The sequence below is a fragment of the Lactuca saligna genome, chromosome 8 (assembly GCF_052625555.1).
Source record: "Lactuca saligna cultivar CGN05327 chromosome 8, ASM5262555v1, whole genome shotgun sequence".
Classification (NCBI taxonomy): domain Eukaryota; kingdom Viridiplantae; phylum Streptophyta; class Magnoliopsida; order Asterales; family Asteraceae; genus Lactuca; species Lactuca saligna.
The window spans coordinates 3,726,613-3,736,250 of record NC_136424.1 but is presented as its reverse complement, the minus strand read 5'-3'; the positions used below and the strand labels follow the sequence as shown (position 1 = coordinate 3,736,250).

The following is a 9,638-nucleotide window of genomic DNA, read 5'->3' as shown; positions in this document are numbered from 1 at the left end:
CCAAATGGGGGGATCACATGAGTGAAACTAAAACCAAAAGAATATTTAGAGCTTCTTTGTAGTCCACCTTCAAAACAATGGAGGGGGGATCACATGAGTGAAACTAAAACCAAAAGAATATTTAGAGCTTCTTTGTAGTCCACCTTCAAAACAATGGATGTGGAAGAGTGGGGATCTCTCATTGACTCCTGGTGTATTTCATTTCAAAAACTAAAACTTATAAAAAAACAGTTGGCCCATAATGTGTGGGTCCTAAATGGTATTACTATTGCATTTTGTTGTTCTGGAGAAGATGATGGATCTAAGCTATCTCTTTGTTTCCTTGCACCAAGATGAAGTCCCTTCTTTCTCGAGCTTTACAAAAACCAAGAAGACAAGCTCAAAACCTAGGGAACAAGCTCAATAATCAAGCATAGGGCTAGGGTTTCGAATTTAGAGGATGGAGGCCGAAGAGAATGACCTAATCCAAGAGTTAATGCTTTTAAATACTGGAGAAACCCTAGGATCTTGGGCTTGGGCTGTAACAACAACCATGTCATGGTCACCATCTCGCCATGTTGTGCTAACCAGCGAGACGCATTATTTATTAAAGTGTTATGGCCACGTTATTTTTAGCAACCTACCACGTCGTGGCATAAGGTTTTTCTCCAAAACCTTATTTTTGACATCTTTAATTCTTTAACTATTCAAGTTGGAAAACGGGTGTTACATATGTACAATAAGCATACCGTAATTTACGGTAGGATTACATTCAGTTGTACATTAAAGTGCACTCCTTAAGGTACGATTTTGATTTAAAAGAAAACAAATATGTAAGAAAAAGAAAAAACATAACCATTACATGCTTTTACAACTATAGATGCATGAAAATGAATGTGTAAAAAATAGGAAATGAATTCTAACAAAAACATAATTCTTAAATATAAGAAAATCTTAGAATGCATGCATAAAAACGAAGATAAAAATCTTTATAAAAAATAATTCTCTAAAGAATACTAATTTTGTAAAAATGATTTGATAAAAAAAGATGTAAAAGAAATGATTTTTGTAAAATATAGAAAATGAATTAAAAAAATATTTGTAAGAAACTAATTTTATAAATGATTTTGTATAAAAGAATTTTGTTAGAAGATAATTATCTAAAAAAAAGCGATGTTTAAAAAAATATCTATAAAGAAATTGTAAAAAAAAAAGTATGGACTAGTAAGGACCAGTTTCGATTTAAAAGATAAAAACTTGTGATAAAAAGGTAAAAATCAAAAGTTTATCGTAATTTAGGAAGGAAGGTGTTAATTTTGGTAAGGGATTAAAAAATAACCGTTGATTGGAAGTGAGAAGTCAAAAGTGTTGGGTCGGTGTATTGGCGCTTTATATAACCTTCTTCATTCTTCCCGCTGCTCTCCAAACACCTTTCAAGAAGAAGAAGAAGAAGCAGTAGAGGGTTTTATTTTGAGGCACCATCTTTCTTCTCTTTTTCTTCTATCGATACCACTGTTTCCTCCTTCTTTCATTCTCCGACGTTCAACAGTCCTCTGCGTTCCCCTCTTCATCTCTAAGGTAACGTTCTTGATTTTTTATTTCTGTGCATTATTTCTTTTGTTATTGCGTATTATTGATTTCGTTGTTGTTCTTGTTAAGTATTTTCAATTAGGCCAAGGTTCTTCAGCCCTCCCTTCATCACTGGGTTCATCGAGATATTGGATTGTACCTTTATGCTTTGAGGTTGTAGTATGACGTCGGGTTCCGATGTCAGTTTGGTTCACCGTCATCATCGATCAAGAAAAAAAGTGCATATTTTTCTCCTCTAATTTCTAGGTAGCGTGTATCTTTTCAACAACGACTTCTGTTTGTTTTTTTTTTTTTTTTTTTTCCTTCTAAGAATTGCGTCATCGTCACTAAAAGGATCAAACACTATACCCAAGGATCCACTTGAACTATAACAAAGGTAAATTAATGACATGATTTTACTTAATTGAAGCCTTAATTAACGCTACAACCTCACTGGGTTTCTTTCTCTTTCTCCTCCATTTATCTTTTTTTTTTTTTTTTTTTTTTTTCCGAGTCAGATCGCCTAATCTAAAGCATCTATTAAGTAAAGATGATTGGTCAAGCAAGTGGTGATGTCGGTAAAATTTTAATAATGTTGAAACCCAAAAAAGTATTGTTTAGGTGTAGATCGTTCTAGTCTACACTTTAGGTGTTTGATGAAATGTCTTAATTAAGATAAATAGTTGTTTTTCTTTGTTTTGAGGGTGAAAATGTTATTGGATTGAATTGTGTAGACATAAGTAAATAATCAAAAGCCAAATTAAAATATTAAAGAACTTAATTATTGAGCCATTAGAGATTTGGTTAGAAATAGACGTGTATCTTGAATATTAATCAAATGAGGATATTTCCAAGAGGTGTTGTGATTTCTTTGTGGGCCTGTTTATGTCATCGCCTGTCTTCTTATTTCTGAGATTCCAAGAATAAAGAACACAAAGTCTTTGTTAGGTTAAAATGCTTTTGTATATGTGTGATGTTCTCTGTTTCTAAATCTCATTGTGTGATGTGTAGATGAAAGAAAAAAAAGTAGCCAGTGTTGCATTTAGCTTGAATCAAAAGGTTTGATCATGGCTTTCTTGTAATTTCTTCTTCTTTTTTCATTAGGAGTTGTATTTATCAAAATGTTTATGCATGTAGTTTTAGATGTTTCTGAGAAATGTTTTTTTTTTTTTTTTTTTTTTTTTTGAAGTAGGTGACAAATGAGTGGTTAAAACAGGTTATTACTGATGCATAGAGACATCACCTATAGAAACTATACCCCTCTGTATGTTCTAAGAGTTTAACTTTTATCATTTTAAAATTATTTATTTGTCCTTGCAACTTCTCAACTTGATTTTTTACTAACATAGTTCCAAATTTTCAACTTGATAAGATTCTTTCATGCTAGAACCTTCAAGAACTCATATTGATTGGGTTAAAGGCTGTGTCATTTTCAAAAATAACTTCAAATCCTTTTGTTTATTCAATCACAATGTAATGTGTCATTTATTTATTTGTCCTTTTTAGCATCTTAGTTTCATCTCTTCTATTACAATAATGGACTTTCAACTTTTTCTTATTAAGACATTGTACTTTGAAAATTCTACCAAATTATAGCATTGTACTTTTTCATCTTTTTTTTTTCTTATTACTGATTACAAAAGATATGAGTCTATAACCCTGTTTGTGTATTTCTCGAAATACCCCTCTGTTTCTAAAACTTGTGCTTATATATTAACTTCAGGAAATGATGGGGTTATATATGGGAATTATGTTTAGCAAATTGGGACATTAGGGAAGGAAATGTCACAAGATGTGGTCTTTGGTGGATTGAAATGTTAAAATCAAGTGGTCAATATAAAGAGGATGCTTGTGTTTACTTTCTTATATCTGATGAGGTAGTATTCAATTCTTGTTTGTGAACAAAAGTATTATATATGAGAATTTTGTTATAAAAATTCAATTTCTACCTTTCAGCCAAGCGAATTATGTTAAGAAAGTATGGATTTCATCCCTTTCTTTCTGGTGATCTGTATGAGAAAGTATGGATATCTTAATACTTTAAATAGATAACATTGTTTTACTATTAGTAACAATTTTCATTATCGAATATCAGTGGTTCTGTAACAATAATTAATTGCAAGCATTATTCTCCAAGCTGTAGCATTGTATTTTCAAAGTCTAACCTATTAAGATATTTTAGTTTTAATAATACATTCTACTTTTAAATTCTAATATTGTTTTGAACACCTTTCTGCCATCTGATTACTGATCTATTTTCTATATGAATTGGTGCTTTATAGGACCCTTTTCATCCACCAAAACCTGATGATATTGCTACATACAAATAAATTTATGTATTTTTCAATCAGCAAGGCTTATTGATTCTCAGTTAGGTGTAAGAATGCAGTGAAGTCATCTGGTGGTCTTGAGAGAAAAGACTGTTTAATGATGCATTACTTAAAGGTAACAAATATACAAAACTTTGAAGAATATTTGTCTCATATTATCTTTAAGTGTAGGTTATTTCTTAGGACTTCAAAGAAGATTTGTCTAATATACAAAATTTCATTTATTTGTTTTTTTTAGCATCCTAGTTACATTTCTTTCTAGAGTAAATTACACGAATGGTCCCTATGGTTTAGGGTAATTTGCATGTTTGGTCCCTAACTTCATTTTTTAACTTAGAAGGTCCCTACTGTTTGTTTTTGCTACACGCTTGGTCCCTTTCTTACCTAAAAAGACTATTTTGCCCTTGATTTTCTAATTTCTTTAAATAAACAAACCCCACCCCCACCCCCTCATCTTATCTTACCTACCTCACCATTTTCCCCTATTTAAATAATAATCTTTTTAGGTAAGATAGGGACCAAGCGTGTAACAGAAACAAACTGTAGGGACCAAGTATGTAACAAAAACTAACAGTAGGGACCTTCCGAGTTAAAAAAACAAGTTAGGGACCAAGTGTGAAAATTACCCAAAACCATAGGGACTATTCGTGTAATTTACTTTTCTTTCTATTACAGTAATGGACTTTGACTTTTTGTAATTAAGATTTTGTATTTCGAAATTTTTACCCAATTATAGCATGGTACTTTTAGCTATTTTCTTATTAGAACATTATACTTTCAGATGCCTACCCAATTATAGCCTTGCACTTTCATCTTTTTTTCTTTTTTCTTTTTTACTGTGACATACTTTGAAAAGTCTACCTATTTATAGCATTGAACTTTCCGTTATTTTGCTTATTAGGACATTATACTCTAAAAAGTATAACTAATTAAGCATTATACTTCAAGTTATAACGTTATACTTTTAATTAATTTCCATTTTTAAAATCGAACTTACTGAGACATTGTTTTAATTTTTTTTTTCTATTAGGACAATGTAATTCAAATTTCTTTCGTTAAGATTTTTTTTTTTGAAAATCTAACAACTTATAATATTATACTTTCAAAATCCAACCTATTAAGATATATATATTTATGTAATTGTGGTTCTGTAATCAACATTCGTATGCTATTCTTTTCACTAATTGAAATTTATTGAAACAAAAACAGAGATTATAAGTACTAACAGATAGTAATTTGTCACTTGGTCATCATTTCATGTTGCTTTACATTGACTTTATATAGAAGCACATATCTTGTATCTGTATGTTCTACCTATTATTGATTTGTTTTATGGCTCATCAAGAAGGTTTACCTCAAGGATAATGTGACAATTCATCCAACTCAATATGCCACAGAGAGGTTTGAAGTTGATCAAGTAAGGCTCTTCACTATTTATGGAAATGCCCTATTCCTTTAAAGTAGTATTTTGGTTTTTTGTAATGTATGTTTGATTGGATTCTGTATTATAGTAGTAAGATATACTTGTTTTTGTCATAATATACCCTCAACAAAATCACACTTGTCATAAAAAATTATCTGCCATACATTTAAGGAGCATAAGTATACCCTAATCCCAGAGAAGAATCTCTAAAAAAATAATACTTTTTGAAAAGATTCTCTAAAAATAGAATACTTTATGATAATTGTTTCATAAGTTTTGCTACCTGCTGCGTGAAAGATTGCCTTCTGACATAGTTCTTTAAAGCGGGTCAAAATCGAAGGAAGAGAAATAGTTAGGCTTTGCTCTTATATAATTTTTACATTATCATGACAAAATTTTCATTTATTTTTGGCAGTGTGATAAATTATCACTGATCTGGGGGAAGCTACAACTGCATCTTTTGGGGGTTGAAGAGTAACACACTTTTGTTTTTAGTTTTTTTATAGCAACATTATTTACTTTATATTTTAATTTGTAACCAATAATAGCAACATACTTACATTATTTTATAGATAAAACTAAAGCATTACTCATTATGGAAACAATACATAGTTAGATCTCTTTACCAATAATAGCAATATGCCAATATGTAATAAATGCTGCTATTATGGATACAAAACCAAGTATATTGCTTTTATCAGAAAGGAAGTTTAAGTATGTTGCTGTTATGGGTAAAAAAAATAAAACAACATTCCTATTACTGATAAAAAGTACAAGTATGCTGCTATTATGGATAAAAAAAATGTAAGTACGTTGCTATTATGGGTAAAAAAGCATGTTGCTATGTGTAAAAACTAATGAACATTGCCTATATTGGAAAAAAAATGTATAGTATGTTGCTTTTCCAAGCAAGTTGCCCTTTTGTATGCTCATAAATAAAATTAATGGAAAAATAAATTAAATAATGTTATACAGTGGTCAAGCCTTTTGGATTGTCAAGGCTGAGTCATGGATCCAGATGCTTTAAAACAGAGAATATTCTATAGGGGAGTGGAACACTCGCAAAAAGAGGGTTTTATATTTTGATGAAATTTACCAATTTTAACTAGATCTGTTAATGACATGTTTATTGGGATCTTATTCATACGATTCAACAATATGTTAAAACATCAAAAACCAATAGCAGGTAAGAAACCAAACTCTACTTTGTTGATTACTTAATATTAATATACGGTAGCAAAATGTCTAATACGGTAACAATAAAAAATTATAAGTCGGTCTGTGTGTTGCAACTGAGTGCTATTAACTATTTAGATGCTAAGGTATATTAACCTTCTATTGAAACATTATACTTTCTTAATCAAACCTATTAAGACATTGTAATTTATTATTTTTTCAATCAAGTTAAGGTATATAACCTTCTATGGCATTGTAACTTTAATTTTTTTTTATTATTATTAAGACTTTGTATTTTGAAAATCTAAACTTGTTTAATTTTGGTTAACCATATATAGCATTTTATATTCAAAATCTAACCTAGTTAAAACCTTGTATTTTGTATTTATTTTGCTTATCGAGACAACGAACTTTGCAAAAGTTTTACCTTTGAACTTTTTCTTATTAAGACTTTTTACTTTGAAAATCTAATATTATTAGACATTATCCTACATAGAAAATGTACTTTGGAAATCTAGACAACTATAACATAGTAAGATATTTTCTTCTACCTTTTTTTTTTCTTCCTATTAAGACATTGTTTATTGAAAATCTAAACATGTTTTATATTGGTTACCAGTTGTAGAATTACACTTTAAATTTTCTTTTTAATAATGCCCATGTTTATTTTAGTTATATATCTTATCTTACATTGGTACACATATGAAAAATCCAACCAGATGATATTATGGTGGCTCAGTTGGATTTTAGTGTACTTAATCACATCTTGACAAAATTGTTGTTTGTTTTAGACTTAAGGGGGGACAAAACTTTAGATTGTATTTTCTTTTGTATTTTATAATCAGTAAGGCTTATTGATGCTCAGCTAGGTGTGTGGCTATTGCATTGAATCTCAAACAAGGGTGCTGGGTGATTACTGCCTTCTACCCGCTTATTTATAGCATCAAACTTCCTTTTTTTTTTTTTTTTTATTAGGACATTTTACTCTAAAAATGACGTCTTATATTTTCTGGATTTGTGTCTTTTAGCAAAGAGTTCAATCTATTTTTTTTATGTTGAAAAGTTCACTTAATTTAAAAGTTATTAATGTCAAATTCATAATTAAGTGATGCTTTCTTGTCTATATCAGTGGTCTTTCTCTTGCTCTTAGTGGAGGTTCCCTGAAACCCCCCTTCCCACTATGTACATATGTAATTGTTGTCTGGTTGTTAAAATTTGCATGTTGTTCTTTTTAATCACTGAAATTTATGGAATATGGATTCAAAAATGGAGATTATAAGTACTAACAGATAGTAGTCCGTTTCTTGATCATCAGTTCAACAGCATGTTCTTATTGTCAGGTTGGTGGTTTAGGTCCAAAAGGGAATCTTTTTTGCAATTTTGGTCCTTATCTCAAGGTTTCATAACACTTTTGGTACTAGGGTTGTCACCTAGATGTTAAATTTATGAAAAATGACCATTTTGTCCCTTTCATCATCATATCTTTCATTTCCATTTTAAAGGAGCAGGATGAAATTTCAACAAAATTCTCTCTTTCCTTATAAACAATTATCATATATGTTGAAGGAGCAAAACTAAAATATGGTACTTATTTCTTGGTGTGATAATGCATTTGGTCTATAAGGTCTCGACTTCAAACAGCCTATATTCTAAATTTATGAAAAGGACCATTTTGCCAATGTCTTTTTCATCTCTTCCATTTCCATGTTGAAGGATCATATTTTACCCTCAACAAAATTCACCACTTCTCTTAAAAAATTATCTGTCTGGAGCATAATAACTTTAACAACACAGATGTTAAGTATTCGTACATGACCGTTTTGCCCCCTTCTTCTTCTTTTTCATTTCTATGTTCAAGCAAATTAAATAAAAACTCAAAAAAAATCATCTCTTTCATTTCCACATTTAAAAGTTATTGTTTTTCCTGGGAAACAACCTTGTTTTGGGTCATTGTCAAAGTCAAAGTCAAAATGAAAGGAGACATAATTGGGCTTCAAATGGCTACCAAAAATAATTAGGCTTTGCTGTCATATAATTGTTACACACCATCACGACAAACTTATTATTTTTCATATATTTTTGGTAGTTTGATAAATTGTTATTGGTATGGGGAAAGCCATAATATCAAGATACTTACATTTCTTTTATAGATAAATGCATCGTACTTGCAATTCCTTTACCAATAAATAGCAACATGCCAATATTGTAACAAATAAAGTACATTGCCCATATTATTAGGGAAATGAAAATATGGGTAGAAGAATAAGTATGTTGTTATGTACGAAAAGTAATGTCCCTGCTACACCAGATGTGTTGCAAAATGTCCATGAAGTCCCAAGTGAAATGACTATTTTGTCCCTGTCTTTTTCTCCTTCATCCTCTAAACCTAAAATTTCTCAAATTTTCATCCTAAACTCTTATCAAACCAAAACCCAGTAATTAAACTAAAAGTAATAAAAAAAAAAAAAAAAAAAAAAAACATGAACAGCCAACTAAAAAAATTATTAGGTTATAGAAGTTTTATTTTTATTTTTTGGATCTTGATTTTGTTTTAGTTTTTGGGTGTTTATTGAAATTGGTTTGGTTTTTATGATTTAAGATGAAGGAGATCGAGAAGATGAAGATAAGGGCAAAAAAGTCATTTTACTTCAAACTAATTGATCATTTTACTTAAAAACCTTTTTTTTAATGCCGTGGATGCCAGAGACGAACCTTGTAGCAAAACTAAATTTGATTGTTTTTCATCATAAAAGTTGAATCGTAAGCTTTCTGGTGTTTTGTTTCTTTAATGGAATGATTAGGTCCAAATTTCAACCATGATCAAAACGGCATGCACACACAACTCTTTAACCTATCTCAATATATATCGAGGGTATTCTGGTCATTTAACACAAAGGCAAGAATGAGCCTGGCATTCCTTCCACCTGCCCCTATAAATGATTGAAGTCCATCAAATAATAAATTCAAAGGAGTTTATTTGACAAAGTTGAATTCCGTCCAAGTTTTCAACCACATTGGAATATTGAATTCCAATTCCACCGGCATCCACAATTCCAGTTCCTAGTTGTGAGTATCAAACAGGGAATTTCAAGAAATCCAACAGAAGTGGATTCCATCCGAATTGTCAACCAAACACGTCAAAGAAATGAAATCTCGAACTC

General features: G+C 30.3%; 1 long non-coding RNA gene across 5 annotated transcripts; it reads left to right on the top strand.

Moving 5' to 3' along the window:
- The first annotated feature begins 1,184 nt into the window (after nucleotides 1-1,184).
- On the top strand, nucleotides 1,185-6,417 carry LOC145008474 (uncharacterized). 5 transcript variants are annotated; one of them, XR_013663474.1, is made up of 8 exons: nucleotides 1,185-1,557; nucleotides 1,639-1,815; nucleotides 2,560-2,607; nucleotides 2,738-2,812; nucleotides 3,272-3,425; nucleotides 3,831-3,993; nucleotides 5,224-5,295; nucleotides 5,717-6,417. It is a non-coding gene; the product is annotated as an uncharacterized LOC145008474 (long non-coding RNA). The 5 variants fall into 5 exon arrangements; XR_013663472.1 differs by having other exon boundaries at nucleotides 1,195-1,557; nucleotides 2,741-2,812; nucleotides 5,227-5,295; nucleotides 5,717-6,414; XR_013663471.1 differs by having other exon boundaries at nucleotides 1,195-1,557; nucleotides 5,227-5,295; nucleotides 5,717-6,414.
- The last annotated feature ends 3,221 nt before the right edge of the window (nucleotides 6,418-9,638 follow it).